The sequence below is a fragment of the Anomaloglossus baeobatrachus genome, chromosome 11 (assembly GCF_048569485.1).
Source record: "Anomaloglossus baeobatrachus isolate aAnoBae1 chromosome 11, aAnoBae1.hap1, whole genome shotgun sequence".
Classification (NCBI taxonomy): domain Eukaryota; kingdom Metazoa; phylum Chordata; class Amphibia; order Anura; family Aromobatidae; genus Anomaloglossus; species Anomaloglossus baeobatrachus.
The window spans coordinates 33,785,922-33,812,508 of record NC_134363.1 but is presented as its reverse complement, the minus strand read 5'-3'; positions in this window follow the sequence as shown (position 1 = coordinate 33,812,508).

The window sequence follows — 26,587 nt, the reverse complement described above, 5'->3', positions numbered from 1 at the left end:
CTAATCTCAGTGATACCACTAAAGGTGGGGATGCATGAGTCTCCTTCCTGGCCCTGCAGGAAACTGTAGCTCCTAAGCTGAGCCTCAGGCTAGGGGGCCCTATGCTATCCCTAATCTCAGGGATACCCCTAAAGGTAGGGATGCCTGAGTCTCCTTCCTGGCCCTGCAGGAAACTGGAGCTCCTAAGCTGACCCTCAGGCTAGGGGGCCCTATGCTATCCCTAATCTCAGTGATACCACTAAAGGTGGGGATGCCTGAGTCTCCTTCCTGGCCCTGCAGGAAACTGGAGCTCCTAAGCTGACCGTCAGGCTAGGGGGCCCTATGCTATCCCTAATCTCAGTGATACCACTAAAGGTGGGGATGCCTGAGTCTCCTTCCTGGCCCTGCAGGAAACTGGAGCTCCTAAGCTGACCTTCAGTCTAGGGGGCCCTATGCTATCCCTAATCTCAGGGATACCCCTAAAGGTGGGGGATGCCTGAGTCTCCTTCCTGGCCCTGCTCCTGACCAGCTCTGATTTTACACTTGAGGTGTCTTCTTTTCCTGGAAGCCGCCAAGATAATTGGAAAGTATGCGCTAAAGGAGTCTGCACTTAGCTGAGACGGACAAAACTCACATGTTGGCTGGAGCAGCCGACTTGTTGTCACGATGACTATGGGGATAGCAGGAAACCTAAGCTGACGCTCAGGCTAGGGGGCTCTATGCTATCCCTAATCTCAGGGATACCCCTAAAGGTGGGGATGCCCGAGTCTCCTTCCTGGCCCTGCCCTGTTTTTAGGTGTAAGGTGTGTTATTTTCCCAGCAGGAAACTGGGGCTACTAACTGACCCTCAGGCTAGGGGGCCCTATGCTATCCCTAATCTTAGAGATACCCCTAAAGGTGGGAATGCCTGAGTCTCTTTCCAGGCCCTGCTCCTGACCCACGCTGATATTAGGTGTAAGGTGTCTTCTTTTCCTGGAAGCCGCCAAGATAATTGGAAAGTATGCACTAAAGGAGTCTGCGCTTAGCTGAAACGGACAAAACTCACATTTTGGCTGGAGCAGCCGACTTGTTGTCACGATGACTATGAGCATAGCAGGAAACCGGGGTTCCTAAGCTGACCCTCAGGCTAGGGGCCCCTATGCTATCCCTAATCTCGGGGATACCACTAAAGGTGGGGATGCCTGAGTCTCCTTCCTGGCCCTGCAGGAAACTGGAGCTCCTAAGCTGACCCTCAGGCTAAGGGGCCCTATGCTATCCCTAATCTCAGGGATACCACTAAAGGTGGGGATGCCTGAGTCTCCTTCCTGGCCCTGCAGGAAACTGGAGCTCCTAAGCTGACCCTCAGGCTAAGGGGCCCTATGCTATCCCTAATCTCAGGGATACCACTAAAGGTGGGGATGCCTGAGTCTCCTTCCTGGCCCTGCCCTGTTTTTACGTGTAAGGTGTGTTCTTTTACTGGAAGCCTCCAAGATAGTTAGAAACTTTGCGCTAAAGGAGTCTGTACTTAGCTGCAACGGAGAAAACTCACAGAGTCTGGCTGGATCGGTCAACTATTGTCACCATGACTATGGGGATAGCAGGAAACCGAGGCTCCTAAGCTGACCTTGAGCTATCTTTATTCTCAGGGATACCCCTAAAGGTGGGGATGCCTGAGTCTCCTTCCTGGCCCTACTCCTGACCAGTGCTAATCTTATCTCCCCATCCCCAGGTGATGATCGGGAAAAGAGTTAGATTAAATTCACAGAAATAGACAGACAGGGGAAACCAGGACTCTGTCACACAGCATGCCCTCTCAGAGGTATAAGACAATAAATGATAAGGAGGAAAACAAGAGCAGGGAGGAAACAAGATGATGGGTAAACACAACCACTCCATAAAAAAACAACACTTTCCAGATAGTCTGGAGCACCACACCACACAGACCAACATAAAAAATCTATAGCTGGCAGGGGTAGTAGATTTCATCCAGATTAAGTTTTGAGAAAAGCTGATGTGATTGGCTTCATCACAACATGTGATCAAAGGAGCCTAACAAGCAGACTAGCAGAGGTTAACTCTTGCTAGCTCGACTATGACTGAGCACACAGAAGGTTGATGCCCGAGTCTGCCTGTGTTGATCAGAGACACCAGAGAAGCCATCGGGTAGTGTTTAGGAGGTGGGAATGGGCCCCCCACCTCTTGGGACCTTGTGCGGCAATGATATATCCACCGCGGGCCACCCTTGATGTTCATTTGATTACTCCTTTTTATTAGATCAACTTCTTGGCTACCACACTAGGCCGGTGCACTATTAGGCAAATTATAGCGCCGTAGTGACTACATCTTGGCCTCCTGAGTTGTGCAGCACAGTGGTCTTGGTCACCATTGACTTGGTGTATGTGAATCTATTTGGGTTCTTTCTTTGGCTATTGGAAAAGCGTTTTATCCAAGTTCTTCAGTGAAAAGTTCCTTTGGAAAGTTTCCTGTTTGGCCATTTTCCTTATTCATGGCTTCGCGGCCTCCTGGTGAGTCCACCCCGGCACATGGTCTACAACTCGGCGTAGTCAGCAGGATACAGCGACCGCCATGAACGAGAATACGGAGGGTGACAATCCCCTAGTGCCAGTGGCCCCCTCCTAGGTGCCGAACTTACCTGCCCCAGCCCCGGTCCAGTGCCCACGAGTGAAAAGGGGGAGGTTTGGTGGTGGGATGTCAGTTGTGACGCCACCCTCGGGGTTGTGGTGATGGTGGGCACCACCGCTGCTGGTGACAGGGGTTCCCGGGAGCGATGGCAGCTGAGGTGTTGGCCCCTCCGTGGGTAGGGGCTGGTGTCCCGGGGCCCGGTAGGAGGGAGCGTGCTGCAGGGCGCAGTGCTGCGGTGCGGTGCCTGATGGCACTGTTGTACTGACAATTGAACCACACAGAGTCACTGGTAAACTAGAAACTGTCGGAGTCCGCAGCCTTCGGTACGGAGGGTGTTTAAGTCCCACACACGGTGCAGCAGCCCCTGTTCTTTCTCTGCAGTCAGGTGCCTCTTTCTCCACTCTTTCTCTTTCTTTCCTCCTCGGCCGGGAACGGGGAGTCCACTCCCCTGCAATGATCCGGGATCTCTTTCGATACCGGCGGGCCACTACCCTGCCCCGGTCACCTCAAGTCCCTTCCTCACTAACAGCCTGTCCCGGCCCTTTTGGAGCACGCTTCTGTAGCAGCCCAGGAGCTACAACTCCGGACTCCTCTCCTCTCCCTCTCCCCACACACTCTGCTCCAGCCCCTCCCCTCCTGCTCTGTTTTGCTCTTACCCTGAGGGGGGGTGTCTGTCCTGCTGCACTGGTGTGGGATCAGGTTACCAAGGAGGAGAATGGCCTGCTCTTTGCTGGATTTCTGCAGGCTCTGTGACACCCTGGTTTTGCCAAGGCGTCACATATAACATCCAGCCCCTCACCCCTCCTGGTGTATAACATCCAGCCCCTCACCCCCAGTGTATAACATCCAGCCCCTCATCCCCCAGTGTATAACATCCGGCCCCTCACCCCCCATGTGTATAACATCCAGCCCCTCACCCCCAGTGTATAACATCCAGCCCCTCACCCCCAGTGTATAACATCCAGCCCCTCATCCCCCAGTGTATAACATCCAGCCCCTCACCCCCAGTGTATAACATCCGGCCCCTCACCCCCAGTGTATAACATCCAGCCCCTCACCCCCAGTGTATAACATCCAGCCCCTCACCCCCAGTGTATAACATCCAGCCCCTCATCCCCCAGTGTATAACATCCAGCCCCTCACCCCCAGTGTATAACATCCGGCCCCTCACCCCCAGTGTATAACATCCAGCCCCTCACCCCCAGTGTATAACATCCAGCCCCTCACCCCCAGTGTATAACATCCAGCCCCTCATCCCCCAGTGTATAACATCCAGCCCCTCACCCCCAGTGTATAACATCCGGCCTCTCACTCCCAGTGTATAACATCCAGCCCCCCTCCCCCAGTGTATAACATCCGGCCCCTCACCCCCAGTGTATAACATCCGGCTCCTCACTCCCAGTGTATAACATCCAGCCCCTCACACCCAGTGTATAACATCCGGCCCCTCACCCCCAGTGTATAACATCCGGCCCCTCACTCCCAGTGTATAACATCCAGCCCCTCACACCCAGTGTATAACATCCGGCCCCTCATCCCCCAGTGTATAACATCCAGCCCCTCACCCCCAGTGTATAACATCCAGCCCCTCACCCCCAGTGTATAACATCCAACCCCTCACCTCCAGTGTATAACATCCAACCCCTCACCTCCAGTGTATAACATCCGGCCCCTCACCCCCAGTGTATAACATCCAACCCCTCACCTCCAGTGTATAACATCCGGCCTCTCACCCCCCAGTGTATAACATCCGGCCCCTCACCCCCAGTGTATAACATCCGGCCTCTCACTCCCAGTGTATAACATCCAGCCCCTCACCCCCAGTGTATAACATCCAACCCCTCACCTCCAGTGTATAACATCCAACCCCTCACCTCCAGTGTATAACATCCGGCCCCTCACCCCCCAGTGTATAACATCCGGCCTCTCACTCCCAGTGTATAACATCCAGCCCCTCACACCCAGTGTATAACATCCAGCCCCTCACCCCCAGTGTATAACATCCAGCCCCTCACACCCAGTGTATAACATCCAGCCCCTCACCCCCAGTGTATAACATCCGGCCCCTCACTCCCAGTGTATAACATCCAGCCCCTCACCCCCAGTGTATAACATCCGGCCTCTCACTCCCAGTGTATAACATCCGGCCCCTCACCCCCGGTGTATAACATCCGGCCCCTCACCCCCGGTGTATAACATCCAGCCCCTCACACCCAGTGTATAACATCCAGCCCCTCACACCCAGTGTATAACATCCAGCCCCTCACCCCCAGTGTATAACATCCAGCCCCTCACACCCAGTGTATAACATCCAGCCCCTCACCCCCAGTGTATAACATCCAGCCCCTCACACCCAGTGTATAACATCCAGCCCCTCACCCCCAGTGTATAACATCCGGCCCCTCACCCCCAGTGTATAACATCCGGCCCCATCACCCCCAGTGTATAACATCCGGCCCCTCACCCCCAGTGTATAACATCCGGCCCCTCACCCCCAGTGTATAACATCCGGCCCCTCACCCCCAGTGTATAACATCCGGCCCCTCACCCCCAGTGTATAACATCCGGCCCCTCACCCCCAATGTATAACATTCGGCCCCTCACCCCCCAGTGTATAACATCCGGCCCCTCACCCCCAATGTATAACATTCGGCCCCTCACCCCCCAGTGTATAACATCCGGCTCCTCACCCCCCAGTGTATAACATCCAGCCCCTCACACCCAGTGTATAACATCCGGCCCCTCACCCCCAGTGTATAACATCCAGCCCCTCACCTCCAGTGTATAACATCCAGCCCCTCACCCCCAGTGTATAACATCCAACCCCTCACCTCCAGTGTATAACATCCAACCCCTCACCTCCAGTGTATAACATCCGGCCCCTCACCCCCCAGTGTATAACATCCGGCCTCTCACTCCCAGTGTATAACATCCAACCCCTCACCTCCAGTGTATAACATCCAACCCCTCACCTCCAGTGTATAACATCCGGCCCCTCACCCCCCAGTGTATAACATCCGGCCTCTCACTCCCAGTGTATAACATCCAGCCCCTCACACCCAGTGTATAACATCCAGCCCCTCACCCCCAGTGTATAACATCCAGCCCCTCACACCCAGTGTATAACATCCAGCCCCTCACCCCCAGTGTATAACATCCGGCCCCTCACTCCCAGTGTATAACATCCAGCCCCTCACCCCCAGTGTATAACATCCGGCCTCTCACTCCCAGTGTATAACATCCGGCCCCTCACCCCCGGTGTATAACATCCAGCCCCTCACCCCCAGTGTATAACATCCGGCCTCTCACTCCCAGTGTATAACATCCGGCCCCTCACTCCCAGTGTATAACATCCAGCCCCTCACCCCCAGTGTATAACATCCGGCCCCTCACCCCCAGTGTATAACATCCGGCCCCATCACCCCTAGTGTATAACATCCGGCTCCTCACCCCCCAGTGTATAACATCCAACCCCTCACCTCCAGTGTATAACATCCAACCCCTCACCCCCAGTGTATAACATCCGGCCCCTCACCCCCAGTGTATAACATCCGGCCCCATCACCCCTAGTGTATAACATCCGGCTCCTCACCCCCCAGTGTATAACATCCAACCCCTCACCTCCAGTGTATAACATCCGGCCCCTCACCCCCAGTGTATAACATCCGGCCTCTCACTCCCAGTGTATAACATCCAGCCCCTCATCCCCCAGTGTATAACATCCAGCCCCTCACCCCCAGTGTATAACATCCGGCCTCTCACCCCCAGTGTATAACATCCAGCCCCTCACCCCCAGTGTATAACATCCAACCCCTCACCTCCAGTGTATAACATCCAACCCCTCACCCCCAGTGTATAACATCCGGCCCCTCACCCCCAGTGTATAACATCCGGCTCCTCACCCCCCAGTGTATAACATCCAACCCCTCACCTCCAGTGTATAACATCCAACCCCTCACCTCCAGTGTATAACATCCGGCCCCTCACCCCCAGTGTATAACATCCGGCCTCTCACTCCCAGTGTATAACATCCAGCCCCTCACCCCCAGTGTATAACATCCAACCCCTCACCTCCAGTGTATAACATCCAACCCCTCACCTCCAGTGTATAACATCCGGCCCCTCACCCCCAGTGTATAACATCCGGCCTCTCACTCCCAGTGTATAACATCCAGCCCCTCACACCCAGTGTATAACATCCAGCCCCTCACCCCCAGTGTATAACATCCAGCCCCTCACACCCAGTGTATAACATCCAGCCCCTCACCCCCAGTGTATAACATCCGGCCCCTCACTCCCAGTGTATAACATCCGGCCCCTCACCCCCAGTGTATAACATCCAGCCCCTCACCCCCCAGTGTATAACATCCGGCCCCTCACCCCCAGTGTATAACATCCGGCCCCTCACCCCCAGTGTATAACATCCAACCCCTCACCCCCAGTGTATAACATCCGGCCTCTCACTCCCAGTGTATAACATCCAGCCCCTCACCCCCAGTGTATAACACCCAGCCCCTCACACCCAGTGTATAACATCCGGCCCCTCACCCCCAGTGTATAACATCCGGCCTCTCACTCCCAGTGTATAACATCCGGCCTCTCACTCCCAGTGTATAACATCCGGCCTCTCACTCCCAGTGTATAACATCCAGCCCCTCACACCCAGTGTATAACATCCAGCCCCTCACACCCAGTGTATAACATCCAGCCCCTCACACCCAGTGTATAACATCCGGCCCCTCACCCCCAGTGTATAACATCCGGCCCCTCACCCCCAGTGTATAACATCCGGCCCCTCACCCCCAGTGTATAACATCCGGCCCCTCACCCCCAGTGTATAACATCCAGCCCCTCACCCCCAGTGTATAACATCCGGCCCCTCACTCCCAGTGTATAACATCCAGCCCCTCACCCCCAGTGTATAACATCCGGCCTCTCACTCCCAGTGTATAACATCCAGCCCCTCACCCCCAGTGTATAACATCCAGCCCCTCACCCCCAGTGTATAACATCCGGCCTCTCACTCCCAGTGTATAACATCCAGCCCCTCACACCCAGTGTATAACATCCAGCCCCTCACACCCAGTGTATAACATCCAGCCCCTCACCCCCAGTGTATAACATCCAGCCCCTCACACCCAGTGTATAACATCCAGCCCCTCACCCCCAGTGTATAACATCCAGCCCCTCACACCCAGTGTATAACATCCAGCCCCTCACCCCCAGTGTATAACATCCAGCCCCTCACCCCCAGTGTATAACATCCAGCCCCTCACCCCCAGTGTATAACATCCAGCCCCTCATCCCCCAGTGTATAACATCCAGCCCCTCACCCCCAGTGTATAACATCCGGCCCCTCACCCCCAGTGTATAACATCCAGCCCCTCACCCCCAGTGTATAACATCCGGCCCCTCACCCCCAGTGTATAACATCTGGCCCCTCACCCCCAGTGTATAACATCCAACCCCTTACCCCCCAGTGTATAACATCCAGCCCCTCACCTCCAGTGTATAACATCCGGCCCCTCACCCCCAGTGTATAACATCTGGCCCCTCACCCCCAGTGTATAACATCCAACCCCTTACCCCCCAGTGTATAACATCCGGCCTCTCACCCCCAGTGTATAACATCCGGCCCCTCACACCCAGTGTATAACATCCGGCCCCTCACCCTCCAGTGTATAACATCCGGCCCCTTACCCCCCAGTGTATAACATCCGGTCCCTCACCCCCCAGTGTATAACATCCGGTCCCTCACCCCCAGTGTATAACATCCGGTCCCTCACCCCCAGTGTATAACATCCGGTCCCTCACCCCCAGTGTATAACATCCGGTCCCTCACCCCCAGTGTATAACATCCGGCCCCTCACCCCCAGTGTATAACATCCGGCCCCTTACCCCCCAGTGTATAACATCCGGTCCCCTCACCCCCCAGTGTATAACATCCGGTCCCTCACCCCCCAGTGTATAACATCAGGCCCCTCACCCCCAGTGTATAACATCCGGCCCCTCACCTCCAGTGTATAACATCCGGCCCCTTACCCCCCAGTGTATAACATCCGGCCCCTCACCCCCAGTGTATAACATCCGGTCCCTCACCCCCCAGTGTATAACATCCGGCCCCTCACCCTCCAGTGTATAACATCCGGCCCCTTACCCCCCAGTGTATAACATCTGGCCCCTCACCCCCAGTGTATAACATCCGGTCCCTCACCCCCCAGTGTATAACATCCGGTCCCTCACCCTCCAGTGTATAACATCCGGCCCCTCACCCCCAGTGTATAACATCCAGCCCCTCACCCCCAGTGTATAACATCCAGCCCCTCACCCCCAGTGTATAACATCCAGCCCCTCACCCCCAGTGTATAACATCCAGCCCCTCACCCCCAGTGTATAACATCTGGCCCCTCACCCCCCAGTGTATAACATCCAGCCCCTCACCCCCAGTGTATAACATCCGGCCCCTCACCCCCAGTGTATAACATCCGGCCCCTCACCCCCCAGTGTATAACATCCAACCCCTTACCCCCAGTGTATAACATCCGGCCCCTTACCCCCAGTATATAACATCCGGCCCCTCACCCCCCAGTGTATAACATCCAGCCCCTCACCCCCAGTGTATAACATCCGGCCCCTCACCCCCAGTGTATAACATCCGGTCCCTCACCCCCAGTGTATAACATCTGGCCCCTCACCTACAATGTATAATATCCAACACCTCACCCCCAGTGTATAACATCCGGCCCCTCACCCCCAGTGTATAACATCCGGCCCCTCACCCCCAGTGTATAACATCCGGCCCCTCACCCCCAGTGTATAACATCCGGCCCCTCACCCCCAGTGTATAACATCCGGCCCCTCACCCCCAGTGTATAACATCCGGCCCCTCACCCCCAGTGTATAACATCCAACACCTCACCCCCAGAGTATAACATCCGGCCCCTCACCCCCAGTGTATAACATCCGGCCCCTCACCTACAATGTATAATATCCAACACCTCACCCCCAGTGTATAACATCCAGCCCCTCACCCCCAGTGTATAACATCCGGCCCCTCACCCCGCAGTGAATAACATCAGGCCCCTCACCCGCGATGTATAACATCCAGCCCCTCACCCCCCAGTGTATAACATCTGGCCCCTCACCCCCAGTGTATAACATCCAACCCCTTACCCCCCAGTGTATAACATCCTTCCCCTCACCTACAATGTATAATATCCAACACCTCACCCCCAGTGTATAACATCCAGCCCCTTACCCCCGGTGTATAACATCCGACCGCTTCGCCCCCCCCCCCCCCCCCCCTGGTGTATAATATCCAGCCACCTAGGTGTATAACATCTGACCCCTCAACCCCCAATGTATAACCTCCGATCCTTCGCTCCAGGCGTATAACTTTCAGACGCTCGTCCCCTGGTGTATAACATCCAGCGCTTCACTCCTGGTCTATAACATCTGAATCTTTGTCCCCCAGTGTGTAAGCTCTGGCCCCTTGCCCCACTGTATAGCCTCCGGCTCCTTACTGCCTATGTATAACTTCCAGCTCCTTGACCTGGTGTATAACCCCTGGTCCCTCGCTCCTGGTGCATAACCTCTGGCCCCTCGCCCCATGGTGTATAACCTCCGGCCCTCACCCCTGGTCTTTCCTTTTTGCTTGCCATGACTGAGCTCAAGGCACAAGGTCCATATAGACATGGAGCGTCTGGTGGAAGAACATGACAGAGCCCCGACTTCAGCTCCATCCACCTTTGGGATAAACTAGACTGGAGATTGTGAGGCCGGCCTCTCCCCAACATCTATCAATCATCTTGATCTCTTTAATGAAAACCAGAACCCCCAGAACTGTAGACCTTCACTACATTTCATCTCCCGCTATTATTTCATGATGAAATCCAAGTCAGGAGATAGGTGGCCGGCAGAGTTGACGCCAGTCCTCTCCACCGGTAATGAGGACGTCACAGTACGTCAAGAGGGAAACCAGCAGTGTCTGAGCCTCTCAATTTAGGGTCACAGTTGTGTTCGTCTTCGAGAACAATGTATTGTGTTTGTTTGCTGCTTATTGAGTGGGGGGGCTGTTTGTTTAGACCCGTCAACAGCGATTGATGGGGTATCTCAGCGAATTTGTCCCCCGACACGTCTGTATGAGCGCCTGATGGATTTAGGTTTATTATCTATTAGGAACAGCGGGAGACGCGGCCACCCGCACCCATTCATCAAAGAGGGGGGGCTCATGCAGATTCCTAATCAAAACATTTTACTCTAAATGGTCTCGAACTAATTAAGTAACTGTTAATTAAAGTTCAGCAGACAGGGGATTGTTCTGAGACTCGTCACGCCTTATCCATCTACTAGTTATTGATAACATCCTTTCCGAGTGGGTACGGGAGGGAGAGGAGACGGGGGGGGGGGGGGGGGGGGGGGGGGGGGGGGGGGGGGGGGGGAGGAAGAACGATCAGTGAGGGAAAGGAGACAAAGTGGCAGAGAAAGGGTGGAGGGAAGAGCGTAAGAAATGGAAAACGGAGAATGATCTGCAAAAAAAGAGTCTGGGAAGGGAGGAGGTCAAGTCTGGCATGGTCACCAAAACATCTGGGCATGGTCATCAGAACATCTGTGCATAGTCACCGGAATATCTGGGCATGGTCACCAGAACATTTGGGCATGATCACTAGAACATCTGGGCATTATCACCAGAATATCTGGGCATGGTCACCAGAACATTTGGGCATGGTCACTAGAACATATCTGCATGGTCACCAAAACATCTGGGCATGGTCACCAGAATATCTTGGCATGGTCACCAGAACAGCTAAGCGTGGTCACCAGAACAGCTGGGCATGGGCACCAGAACACCTGGGCATGGTTACTAGAACATCTGGGCATGGTCACCAGAATATCTGAGCATGGTCACTAAAACATCTAAACAATCAATTAGACCTTCATTAAATCTAAAATTGATAAAGAAGGGATCATTCATGGTGTAGATAGTTTAGGCTGGGAAAATACACTCATTTTTGTAGGACTGGATGATCATCATTGTATTGGAATGATGTGTTTGGCAAACGATCGTTTTGGCTGAAAGATTGGGCATGTTAAGTTACAATTTGACCACTCCTTTGCTCCCTAAAATGTCCAAAAGCAGTTTACTCCCCACTACCCTTGGTAGAACTGAGCATGCATGTGTATGGACATAGCTGTTGGTAGAATGAGTGGAAAAGGTGGAGTGAGGATGACCCCAAAAAGTTTAGCATTCCTGTGGCTGTCAGCCATTGTTCTCCATATTGACCATGACCCTCATGACTGGAGTCAAGGTAGGACGTAAGGGGCATATTTCCTGAAAACTCTATTATCTTGAAGATTTAATTGATCCCTACTAGACCCTCCCTTCCTTACCAGATCCTTATCTTCTGGCTACACCCTGGCAGTCACTATTTATAGGGGTGATGTATACACTGCCCTAGTCTTGAAACATGCACCACTTCTTGATCATAGCTATTGGTAGATTGAGTGGAATGGGTTTCGGATATGACCAACTTTCCTGGCTGGTATAAAGAAGGGTCGCTACTTCAGATTAACCCCATGGATGTAGCTCCCAGTTGACCACCTTAATCCTGGCCATCAAGGTTCTCGTATCGGTAGGACATATAGGACATTTTTCATGAGGCCACCATCACCTTCAGCATCTCAATAGCTCCCACTAAACCCCTTTTCACTGACTCAATCCAATTCTTCTGATAAAGTCCACCCATCAATGTCTAGTTGCACCCCTGGTAGTCACGATTTGTATGGGAGGTGTTTACATCACCCACTTTTTGGGAAATCATCCTATTGATGAGAAGTTAGCCACCCATTTGTGACACAAGATGGCTCTCCTGTCTCCATTATGCCCACATGTGTGCCCACTTCTCTCTGGTGAGTGGAACCATTCCCCCTCCAAACGTTTTGCACATAGACCTCCATAGTCCTTAATCCGGCCTGAGGTCATAAGAAACGATTACTTGATGTTCCCTCAACTGAAATGTTAAGAGATAGAAGGATCAGAGCTATTGGATTTACCATCGGTAGCTCCAGTGACCTCCACCAGACCCAACACCCCAACAGCGTTGGGCCATGACTGGGGATAATTGTTTTTTTACTGGATTGAGTCTTTTCTGGCACCAAGGCATTTAAAGGACTTGGCAATGATCGGAAATTCCCAGGATCATTTTTATGGGTCAACAAAGACTCGTGCACCAAGAACGCCAAATCTGGTCGAAACCAAGTCAACGGTTGGACCTCATGGTGAGAAGACTCGGAGGGCCAGATCAATGCAGATCAATGCACCAACTTGTCACCCGTCTGCAAAAATAAGAAGTCACGCTATGGAATGAAATTGTCTGGATCCACAAGGTGAAGAGGGCACGGGAGGCTCCTCAGTCCTAAAGTGACTCCTATTGGCTGTATAAGTTGTGCACCTTCAGCGTTTCTTCTGTGCCTGAAAAAGTTGGGTGACAATCAATGTGTCACCCCGACCTGGGCTTGCGTCAGAGGTGTCTCCCCTGCTGAAAGAAATGCCACTGATGTCCTCAAACCCAACGTTTGAAGCCACCACCAATCCTAATATGGATAGTATAGCAGTAATATTATTTATACTGTAGTGGTACGTCAATGCTGTATGGAGGTATTATTTTACTGCTACTGGAGTTGCTACTTACATGCGTGAATGTTTTATTTTTGCAATATCTGCACTACCTGTTATGATTTGTGCGCCTTACTGTATGGTATGTGAACAATGTATGGCACTATGTGAAAGTACCACCCAAGGCATCCTCCACAGTCAATTACCCTGGGCATACCCCAAAAGGGTGCACATTTGAGGGGTGTAATAGCCTGACCGCTAAATATTCCAATCTCTACAAATCTTAATAATATATTAGTGTTACTATTTATAATGTAGCTGGTATATCAGCACTATATGGCGGTATTATTTTGATATTTTTGGCCATGTTACTTAGATGGGCCACAATGTATTATCTTTCTAGTGCATGCAACATTGTATACCGTGTAAGGCAATAAAAGTAATAATAGTATAGGAGTTTTATTTATAATGTATGGTGGTATTTGGTATTTTCTGGCATTCCTACTTAGAGTGCAGTGTATACAATAATAATAGTATAGCGGTATTATTTTTAATTAATTTTATCAGCACTGTATGGCTGTATTAGTAGTTTTATTTATAATGTATGGCAGCATTTAGTATTTTGTGGCATTCCTAATTGGACACACTGCAGTGTATACAATAATAATAGTATAGGAGTATTATTTATAATGTATGATGGTATTTGGTATTTTGGGGCATTGATACTTATGCACAGTGCAGTGTATACATTAATAGTATAGGAGTTTTATTTATAATCTATGACAGTATACAATAATATACAACATCTATACAACAATAATAGTATAGTGGTATTACTTTTTATTTTAACAGCACTATATGGCGGTATTATTTTGGTATTTTTGGCCCTGTTACGTAGATGTGTATTATTCCTACTTAGAAACAGTGCAGTATGTACAATAATAATAGTATAGCGGTATTATTTTTCATTTATTTTATCAGCACTATATGGCGGTATTATTTTTCGTATTTTTGGCCCTGTTTCTTAGATGTGTATCATTCCTACTTAGAGACAGTACAGTGTGTAAAAAAAAATAATAATAATATAGTATAGCGGTATTATTATTTATTTATTTTATCACCACTAATTGGGTGTATTATTTTGGTATTTTTGGCCCTATTACTAAGATGTGTATTATGCCTACTTAATAATAGTATAATGGTATTATTTTTTATTTATTTTATCAGCACTAATTGGTGGCATTATTTTGGTATTTTTGACTCTGTTACTTTGATGTGTATTATCCCTACTTAATAATAGTATAGCAGTATTATTTTATATTTATTCTATCAGCACTATATGGCGATGATGTTTTTTTGGTATTTTTGGCCCTGCTACTTAGATGTGTATTATCCCTACTTAATAATAGTATAGCGGTATTAATTTTTATTTATTTTATCAGCACAGATGGCGATAATTTTTTTTTGGTATTTTTGGCCCTGCTACTTAGATGTGTATTATCCCTACTTAATAATAGTATAGCGGTATTATTTTTTATTTATTTTATCAGCACTATAATTTTTTTGGGTATTTTTGGCCCTGTTACTTAGATGTGTATTATTCCTCTGTAATAATAGTATAGCGGTATTATTTTTTAATTTATTTTATCTGCAGTATATGGCGGTATTATTTTGGTATTTTTGGTCCTGTTACTTAGATGTGTATTTTCCCTACTAAATAATAGTATAGCAGTATTATTTTTTATTTATTTTATCAGTAGTATATGGCGGCATTATTTTTTTTATTTTTGGCCCTGTTACTTAGATGTGTATTATCCCTATTTAATAATATTATAGCGGTATTATATTTTTATTTATTTTATCAGCACTATATAGCAGTATCATTTTGGTATTTTTGGCCCTGTTACTTAGATGTGTATTATTCCTATTTAATCATATTATAGCGGTATTATATTTTTATTTATTTTATCAGCACTATATAGCAGTATCATTTTGGTATTTTTGGCCCTGTTACTTAGATGTGTATTATTCCTACGTAATAGTATAGCGGTATTATTTTTCATTTATGTTATCAGCACTATATGGCGGTATTTTCTTTGATATTGTATTTGATACTGTACGGTATATTATTTTTGCAGTCACCACTTTTGGCACCATACCGTATACCCTACAGGACGCTTTCCCATCTACCAAAATGACAAGTCCACTTTGTTATGTGGCGGTATGTTCTTTTCATACATACTGGTTCTTTTTGGTTCCCCAATAATAAAAAAAAAAAAATCAATATGTGTTAACCCTCCCCCCTCTGTACAGGGGGGTGTTCTGCTCTCTGTCTATAAGATTGAGGCAGTTCATTAACCCATCAGGGAATAGTCGGACCCAGTCAATAAGGGGTTAAGTGCCTGCCTGGGATTGATGGGAGCTGCCGCTGGAAGGCGTCGGGAGTTAAGTGAATAGATATATAACTGTACAGGATTATTACAGCAGGCTTTAAACTAATTAAAACAAATTACCGCAGAGACCGGCTGTTGATAAGCAAAAATCTCTTGTTCTGGTTAGACACTTCCCTGATTGAAGTCAAATTATCATTATAAAGATGGGAGTAGGAGGCGGAGGAGTGGGGGGGTGGAACGGCGGCGCCAAACGCCGCGGCTTTATAGGATCGGGATATATTTACTGTACCCGGCAACTATACATATGGGTTTATTTCCATCATGATATAATTATATAGCGCCAACATATACCGTAGCAGTTTACGAATATAGAAAATAATGGATTACATCCAACCTTATATAGTATATTTTAGTTTTTTACTATCCTGGTATAACTATAATGTTTCACATGACCTATAATGACTGAATTAGAGGCCTCTTGTAATGCTCGTGGCCAGTGTAAGGACCTACTGGACCATAGGGGGGACCCTTACCCCTTAGTAGGTGGGGCGCCTACCATGAGACAGAGACCAGGTACCACTTCCAGGGCAGTGACCGAACTGTGGCAGCTGACCTCCAGGACAGGTGATGAGCCATAGGCTGCACTGCTAAGTATAGAAGGATTTTCTCTGCCAGTACATTGTACCTGTAAAGAAGAATATCATTTAGATCTTTAGGCAGAGAAAATCCTCCTATACTTAGTAAGGAGCCACAGGCTGCACTGCTAAGTATAGAAGGATTTCCTCTGCCAGTACATTGTGCCTGTAAAGAAGAAGAATATCATTTAGATCTTTAGGCAGAGAAAATCCTCCTATACTTAGCAATGAGCCACAGGCTGCACTGCTAAGTATAGGAGGATTTTCTCTGCCAGTACATTGTGCATGTAAAGAAGAAGAATATCATTTAGATCTTTAGGCAGAAAAAAACCTCCTACACTTAGCAATGAGCCACAGGCTGCACTGCTAAGTATAGAAGGATTTTCTCTGCCAGTACATTGTGCCTGTAAAGAAGAAGAATATCATTTAGATCTTCAGGCAGAAAAAAACCTCCTACACTTAGCAATGAGCCACAGGCTGCACTGTTAAGTATAGAAGGATTTTCTCTGCCAGTACATTGTGCCTGTAAAGAAGAAGAATATCATTTAGATCTTTAGGCAGAGAAAATCCTCCCACACTTAGCTATGAGCCACAGGCTGCACTGCTAAGTATAGAAGGATTTTCTCTGCCAGTACATTGTGCCTGTAAAGAAGAAGAATATCATTTAGATCTTTAGGCAGAGAAAATCCTCCTACACTTAGCAATGAGCCACAGGCTGCACTGCTAAGTATAGGAGGATTTTCTCTGCCAGTATAGACAGGTACAGGTGGGGTGACTGAGGCCGGCTGGACAGTGGGTAAGGAAAGGAACAGTGGACAGATAGGTATGGGAAGGCAGGTACAGGGGGATGGACGTAGGGATAATGGGACAGGAAGTTGGGACCTGACAACTAGCTAGCAGCAGACTTGTACTCTGACTAACTAGGAGTGTTGCTCAGGCACCTTCCTTAATTGGAGGGTGCCTTAAATAGATAATGCCTCTCCTATGGCTGAGAGGCATTTCCTGGAAATGGTTCACCGACTCATTAAGAGGAGGGCCGATGCGCGTGCATACTAGGCGTGATCCCAGGGAGCCTGGGCCCCGGGGTGAGAAGAGGACAGCAGGACACATGTGTAGTCGGGGGGAGTACGGGGAGGACTCAACCCGGCCGGAGCGAAGAGTAAGTCAGCGATGCCAGCGCAACACCCATGACCTTATTTACCCTGTCTGGATAATACAAAGGATGAATTTTTTTTATACATATATATATATATATATATCAGGGCAAGGCCAAATGGAGCTGACATGCTGGTTATCACTACTGCAGTTTTTATCATGGCTCCATTTGGCCTCATTCTAGATATTTTTTCTTATATGAATCAATTTCCTGCATTCATGAAAGGATGAGTCAGGCAGGGATGGTAAGTAGTAGAAATCCTTTAAAAAAGACCTCTCACTGCCATAAATATGTTCTGTATCTGGTGTAAATGCCACTATTTTCCTGAATCCAGTGATATATTTTTTTTGTTCCTACTCCTTTCCGTTGCGGAGATATGGCCCTTCATCCCTGTGCATACATTTAGTGTTGTTAGTCAAGTGGGTGTGGTCCTTAAGACTACGCCCATGAAGAACAGTTGAGGACCACGCCCACTTTACATACAAGCAATAAGGGGGCATATCTCAGGAATAGAAGGGCGCAGGAACGAAAGAAAAACAATGCCGGATTCAGGAGAACAGCAGCATTTACACCAGGTTATAAAACATAACATAGTTACAGCAAGTGATAGCTCCCTTTTAGGGGATTAGCTAGTGTTTGCAACATTTATCTTTTTAAAAATGTCATTATTGTTTTATGGAAAATAAACATCTCAGACTTTTATTGTACACCCTAATACACAGGTATATATAAAAACATCTCCATGGTAGATGTATCTCTATCTACCAGTCCATTATGCCTGTGAAGAAGAAGAATATTATTTAGATCTTTAGGCAGTGAAAATACTCCTATACTTAGCAGTGAGCCACAGGCTGCACTGCTAAGTATACGAGGATTTTCAATGCTAGTGCATTTTGCCTATAAAGAAGAAGAATATTATTTAGATGTTTAGGCAGAAAAAAAACCTCCTATACTTATCAGTGAGCCTCAGGCTGCACTGCTAAGTATAGGAGGATTTTTTCTGCCAGTACATTTTGCCTGTAAAGAAGAATATTATTTAGATCTTTAGGCAGAGAAAATCCTCCTATACTTAGCAGTGCAGCCTGAGGCTCACTTTTAAGTATTGGAGGTTTTTCTCTGCTAGTACATTATGCCTGTAAAGAAGAAAAATACTATTTAGATCTATAGGCGGATAAAATCCTCCTATACTTAGCAGTGAGTCACAGGCTTCACTTCTAAGTATATGAGGATTTTTTCCTGCTAGAACATTGTCTGTAAAGAAGAAAAATATGATTTAAACCTTTAGGCAGAGAAAATCCTCCTATACTTACCAGTGCAGCCAACCTCTCCATAGTAGATGTATATCCATCTACCAGTACATTTTGCCTGTAAAGAAGAAGAATATTATTTAGATATTTAGGTAGAGAAAATCCTCTCATACTTGGCAGTGCATCTAACATCTCCATAGTAGATGTATATCCATCTACCAGTACATTATGCCTGTAAAGAAGAAGAATATTATTTAGATATTTAGGCAGAGAAAATTCTCATATACTTGGCAATGCAGCTAACATCTCCATAGTAGATTATATATCTACCAGTACATTATGTATGTAAAGAGGAATATTATTTAGATCTTTAGGTAGAGAAAATCCTCCTATACTTACCAGTGCAGCTAACATCTCCATAGTAGTTGTATATCCATCTACCAGTACATTATGCCTGTAAAGAAGAATAATATTATTTAGATATTTAGGTAGAGAAAATCCTCTCATACTTGGCAGTTCAGCTAAGATCCCCATAGTAGTTGTATATCCATCTACCAGTACATTATGCCTGTAAAGACGAAGAATATTATTTAGATATTTAGGCAGAGAAAATTCTCCTATACTTAGCAGTGCAGCTAACATCTTCATAGTAGATGTAGATCCATCTACCAGCACATTATGCCTGTAAAGAAGAATAATATTATTTAGATCTTTAGGTAGAGAAAATTCTCCTATACTTAGCAGTGCAGCCAACATCTCCATAGTAGATTATCTGTTTACCAGTACATTATGTCTGTAAAGAAGAATAATATTATTTAGATCTTTAAGTAGAGCAAATCCTTCTATACTTTGCAGTGCAGCTAACATCTCCATAGTAGTTGTATATTCATCTACCAGTACATTATGCCTGTAAAGAAGAATATTATTTAGATATTTAGGCAGAGAAAATCATCCTATATTTGGCAGTGCAGCTAACATGTCCACAGTAGATGTATATCTATCTACCAGTGCATTTTGCCTGTAATGAAGAAGAATATCATTTAGATATTTAGGTAGAGAAAATCCTCTCATACTTGGCAGTTCAGCTAACATCTCCATAGTAGTTGTATATCCATCTACCAGTACATTATGTATGTAAAGAGGAATATTATTTAGATCTTTAGGTAGAGAAAATCCTCCTATACTTAGCAGTGCAGCTAACATCTCCATAGTAGTTGTATATCCATCTACCAGTACATTATGCCTGTAACGAAGAATATTATTTAGATCTTTAGGTAGAGAAAATTCTCCTATACTTAGCAGTGCAGCTAGCATCTCCATAGTAGATTATCTATTTACTAGTACATTATGTCTGTAAAAAAGAAGAATATTATTTAGATCTTTAGGTAGAGAAAATTCTTCTATACTTAGCAGTGCAGCTAACATCTCCATAGTAGTTGTATTTCCATCTACCAGTACATTATGCCTGTAAAGAAGAAGAATATTATTTAGATCTTTAGGTAGAGAAAATCCTCTCATACTTGGCAGTGCATCTAACATCTCCATAGTAGATGTATATCCATCTACCAGTACATTATGCCTGTAAAGACGAAGAATATTATTTAGATCTTTAAGTAGAGAAAATCCTCCTATACTTAGCAGTGCAGCCAACATCTCCACAGTAGATGTATATCTATCTACCAGTACATTATGCCTGTAATGAAGAAGAATATCATTTAGATATTTAGGTAGAGAAAATCCTCTCATACTTGGCAGTTCAGCTAACATCTCCATAATAGTTGTATATCCATCTACCAGTACATTAAGCCTGTAAAGAAGAAGAATATTATTTAGATATTTAGGCAGAGAAAATTCTCCTATACTTAGCAGTGCAGCTAACATCTCCATAGTAGATTATCTATCTACCAGTACATTATGCCTGTAAAGAAGAAGAATATTATTTAGATCTTTAGGCTGAGAAAATCCTTATATACTTGGCAGTGAATCTAACATCTCCAAAGTAGATGTATATCTATCTACCAGTGCATTATGCCTGTAATGAAGAAGAATATCATTTAGATATTTAGGTAGAGAAAATCCTCTCATACTTGGCAGTGCTTCTAACATCTCCATAGTAGATGTATATATATGTGGGGGACCTTCTCCAATGTCAAAGGAGGAGAGAAATAGAACGATCATCTTGAGTGAGAAACATGCAGAGCAATTCGGCAGAAAGAGTGAGCACACTCAGCAATGGTCAGCGAGCTACTGCAAAATATCAGTTGCCAACTCAAAAGTAATGAAAGTGGTCACAAACGGCGTTTTTTTGCATTTTTTGTTCAGTAATTTCTTTTTGGAATTTTTTTTACAACTTTTTTTTATCTGGCATCACGCCTATCCCCTTGATATATACCAGGCGATATCACAAATACCTACTTATAAAATGACAACATTTTAAGAATTGGGGGTAGCACGGTGCAAAAAGCGAACCCATCGATAACTTTATCGACCCCTTCACCGGCACGTCGCCCGCACCCATCTACTCTTGATTGACATGATAAGAAATATGAATCTTGAGATTCTCGAGGGGTTAACCCTCCTTCTCTTTTATTCGCACCAAATTGGGTGCCATAAATAGCCGAAGGTGCAGCGTAGTGGGGGGGGGCTGTTGATTGGGTGTCTCAGAAGCCGTATTCTGTGTGACCCGTGGGGTGAGAGCCCATATATCACCCACTGACAGCTACAGAAAAGCCGCAGATTAGCAACTAAATCGGTTATTGATCAGTCAAGCGCTTGGCTGGACGGGATGCGTTAGGGACGCGTCAGCCGATCCCGGAGAGTGTATGAGTGTGCGAGGAAGGAGGAAGGGGGGGGCAGCGGACTGTCATAGGGGACCTTTAACCCTGTCCATGCCAGGCGGGCCGACACCAGATCACTGCCCGGTAGGGAACGGCGGAAGGATTAAGTTGTCGATGGATAACAAGGCCGGGGTCTCTGGCGGTGGGCATCTTTAACCCTTTCAGATAAATAGTATCGTCTCAACGACGCCGGGAGAGATTACTTTTTTTCATTTGTGACATCAAGAAATAATATCACAACCTACTGGTCTGCCATCTACTACAGCACATCCTCCAGTAACAACAAGGGGAAGACAGGAGCTTTTCCTCATGTTATCACCCCTTTCCTTCATATTATCCCTCCTCTTCTTCATGTTATCACTACTTTTCTTTATGTTATCGCCCATTTTCTTCATGATTACGAGTACTGAGCACCCGAGCATGGTAGTGCCCACTCATCACTAGTTACCAGTACTGAGCACCCGAGCATGGTAGTGCTCACTCATCACTAGTTACCAGTACTGAGCCCCCGAGCATGGTAGTGCCCGCTCATCACTAGTTACGAGTACTGAGCACCCGAGCATGGTAGTGCCCGCTCATCACTAGTTACCAGTACTGAGCACCCAAGCATGGTAGTGCCCGCTCATCACTAGTTACCAGTACTGAGCACCCGAGCATGGTAGTGCCCGCTCATCACTAGTTACCAGTACTGAGCACCCGAGCATGGTAGTGCCCACTCATCACTAGTTACCAGTACTGAGCACCCAAGCATGGTAGTGCCCGCTCATCACTAGTTACCAGTACTGAGCACCCGAGCATGGTAGTGCCCGCTCATCACTAGTTACCAGTACTGAGCACCCGAGCATGGTAGTGCTCACTCATCACTAGTTACCAGTACTGAGCCCCCGAGCATGGTAGTGCCCGCTCATCACTAGTTACGAGTACTGAGCAGCCGAGCATGGTAGTGCTCGCTCATCACTAGTTACGAGTACTGAGCACCCGAGCATGGTAGTGCCCGCTCATCACTAGTTACCAGTACTGAGCACCCGAGCATGGTAGTGCCCGCTCATCACTAGTTACCAGTACTGAGCACCCGAGCATGGTAGTGCTCGCTCATCACTAGTTACGAGTACTGAGCACCCGAGCATGGTAGTGCCCGCTCATCACTAGTTACCAGTACTGAGCACCCGAGCATGGTAGTGCCCGCTCATTACTAGTTACGAGTACTGAGCACCCGAGCATGGTAGTGCCCGCTCATCACTAGTTACCAGTACTGAGCACCCGAGCATGGTAGTGCCCGCTCATCACTAGTTACCAGTACTGAGCACCCGAGCATGGTAGTGCTCACTCATCACTAGTTACCAGTACTGAGCCCCCGAGCATGGTAGTGCCCGCTCATCACTAGTTACCAGTACTGAGCACCCGAGCATGGTAGTGCCCGCTCATCACTAGTTACGAGTACAGAGCACCCGAGCATGGTAGTGCCCGCTCATCACTAGTTACCAGTACAGAGCACCCGAGCATGGTAGTGCCCACTCATCACTAGTTACTAGTACTGAGCACCTGAGCATGGTAGTGCCCGCTCATCACTAGTTACTAGTACTGAGCACCTGAGCATGGTAGTGCCCGCTCATCACTAGTTACTAGTACTGAGCACCTGAGCATGGTAGTGCCCGCTCATCACTAGTTACTAGTACTGAGCACCTGAGCATGGTAGTGCCCACTCATCACTAGTTAATTTAAAAGACACTATAGTTATAAATGGTAGGAGATGGCTCTGTTACAGAAACCTCTTTGGGGTCCAACTTTCCGCTTCCACCGTTATCACACATAGGGAGGAATGGCGCAATTTGAAGCCACCGTAACTATTGTCAGGTACTTTAACTTATACAGTATTTAACCATTTATATGCTATTATGTATGAAAGTCCTTCCTATTGGTGAAAATCTTATAAAACTTCTATAATGTGGGGTTGTCGTGCGCTCATCTATATGCGCGGCCTCAGCCCTCGCTCGCTCTCCATGGTATCGTATTCTCCGTCTTCTGTGTTACTTAGTTTCATTTAGCCACAAGCAAGTGTTCAATCAGAGAAGATTAAATGCATCATGAAAGCCATCTGTCATCCCGTCACGGGAGGGGTCTACGGCGGGCATCGCCACTAAACCAAAGAGCTTGCACCCAACTCACGTGCACCTTCATGCACTTTCTCGTATCGTATTGTCAGTAGGAGTCTTCCTTCAGATCTTGGATGCTGACCATACCAAAGGTGGAGAGATCATAATAGGCAATTGCTTAAAGGACAATTCCCTAACATTCTCACAATGGAATATTGCTCGTCCATCATAAAGTTATGTATTTGGGGCTAAGATACATTTTTGCAATTGGGTTTCATTAAATATTTTGCACCGTTTGCCTTTTATAGCGTCTACGTTGTAGTGTCTATATCTGGCAATGGAATGAGTTAACTGAGAATCTGTCAGTGAGCTCTTTTTGACGTTCTGTAGAGTTTGTAACACTTTTATCTGTTTTGTTTTTTTTCTGATCACCCTCTGCTGATGGCCACTGAATGTGAGACAACCAAATGATGAATGGCCACCGTCGTTTTAATGAACTGTGTAAATCAGTGGCCCAAGAAAAAACATGTTGTTTCTCCTTTTTCTCCATTTATGAGCCACATCTCCTTTGGATCCACAGCTACACTGTTCAATACTATGGTATAATATCTTCCATGCTGCTGCTGATTTTTTAGTATATTTTCTAACTCACCACAGCACTGGATTCATAGCTACACTGCTCAATACTGAGGTATAATATCCTCCATGCTGCTGCTGATTATTTTTATTAGGTTTTTAACTCACCACAGCACTGCATTCTTAGCTACGCTACTCAATACTGAGGTATGTCCTCCATGCTGCTGCTTATTTTTTTTAGTAAGTTATCTAACTCACCACAGCACTGGAATCACAGCTACGCTGGTCAATACTGTGGTATAATATCCTCCATGCGGCTGCTGTTTTTTTTTAGTACGTTTTCTAACTCACCACAGCACTGGAATCACAGCTACACTGCTCAATACTGTGGTATAATATCCTCCATGCTGCTGCTGATGTTTTTAGTAAGTTTTCTAACTCATCACAGCACTGGAATCACAGCTACACTGCTCAATACTGTGGTATAATATCCTCCATGCTGCTGCTGATGTTTTTAGTAAGTTTTCTAACTCATCACAGCACTGGAATCACAGCTACACTGCTCAATACTGAAGTATAATATCCTCCATGTGGCTGCTGTTTGTTTTATTAAGTAAGTAGTCTAACTAAACACAGAACTGGATTCATAGCTACACTGCTCACTACTGTGGTATAATATCCTCCATGCTGCTGCTGATTTTTTTAGTGCGTTTTCTAACTCATCATAGCACTGGATTCACAGCTACTCTGCTCAATACTGTGGTATAATGTCCTCCATGCTGCTGCTGATTTTTTTTCGTAAGTTTTTTGACTCTCCAAAGCACTGGATTCACAGCTATGCTGCTCAATACTGTGGTATAATATCCTCCATGCTACTACTGATTATTTTTATTAGGTTTTTAACTCATCATAATAATTGATTCACAGCTACACTGCTCAACATTGTGGTATAATGTCCTCTATACTGCTGCTGATGTTTTTTTTTTCTTTTTCAGTAAGTTTTCTAACTTTCCAAAGCACCGGATTCACAGCTACGCTGCTCAATACTGTGGTATAATATCCTCCATGCTGCTGCTGATTTTGAGCATGTATTGCATACAGAGAGGAAATCAGGAATCCCTTATGTTGGTGTGTGAAGTTTATGGATGATATCATAGCAGCTCGTCTCCATTCGGGAGCTCAGAGTGAACTGAAGATGAGAGCAACAATGTAAAGGTAAAAATTGCAAAAATAAATTATATATTGGTATCGTGTATACGGCAGCTGATTCTTAACTGACTGCCAGGCTTTATTAGTAGCACAGTTTGCTGGATTCACAGCTACACTGCTCAGTACTGCTGTGTAATGTCCTCCATACTGCTACTTTTACTGAACATAAGCTACATAGAGATATGAGAGCAGGAATCCCTTATGCCAAAGTGTGCAGTGTATGGAAAACATCACTGCTTCTAGTCTTCACTAGCTCAGACACAACTGAAAATTAAAGAGAAGGGAAAACTGGTGAATAATGTAGGATACTAATGATAAAATGACCAAAAATGGCTAATCATTAACCGCTTTTAGAGACAGGAATCAGGAATCCCTCATGTCTATGTGTACTGTGTATGGGAGACATCCTAACTGCTGGTCTCCACTAGCTCAGAGATAACTGAAAAATAGAGAGAGAGCCTGCAGAGGGAAAATCTTGGTAAAAATGCAGGATAACTGTGATATAATGGACTAAAAAGGGGTTATTCATCCTTTACACATATGACAGGTTATTCTAAAATGACAGGAATGCTTTATTAATAGCACAGTTTGCTGGATTCACAGCTGCACTGCTCCTAAAAATGGGAGAGAAAGCATGCAGAGGTACTGATGTATAATGTCCTTCATGCTGCTGCTTCTTCTGATCATATGCTATATAGAGACAGGAGTGCAGGAATCCCTCATGCCAAAGTGTGTAGCATATAGAAAACATCAGAGCAGCTAGTCTTCACTAGCTCAGAGAGAACTGAAAATGGGAGAGAGAGCCTGCAGAGGTACTCCATGCTGCTGCTTCATATGTCCTCCATGCTGCTGCTTCTTCTGAACATGTGCTATATAGACACAGGAGAGCAGGAATCCCTCATACCAAAGTGTGCAACTTATGGAAAACATAATAGCAGCTGGTCTCCACTAGCTCAGAAGCAACTGAAAATTAGAGACGGGGAAAACTAGGGAAAATGAAGGATGCTATTGATATATTGATCAAAAAAGGTTTAATCCTTGGAAGCTCATTCTAAAATTACAGGTATGCTTTATTAATAACACAATGTGCTGGATTCACATCTGCTCTGCTCAGTCCTGCTGTATAATGCCCTCCATGCTGCTGCTTATTTTGAACATGTGCTAGATAGAGACAGGAGAGTAGGAATCCCTCATACCAAAGTGCACAACTTAATTAAAACATCAT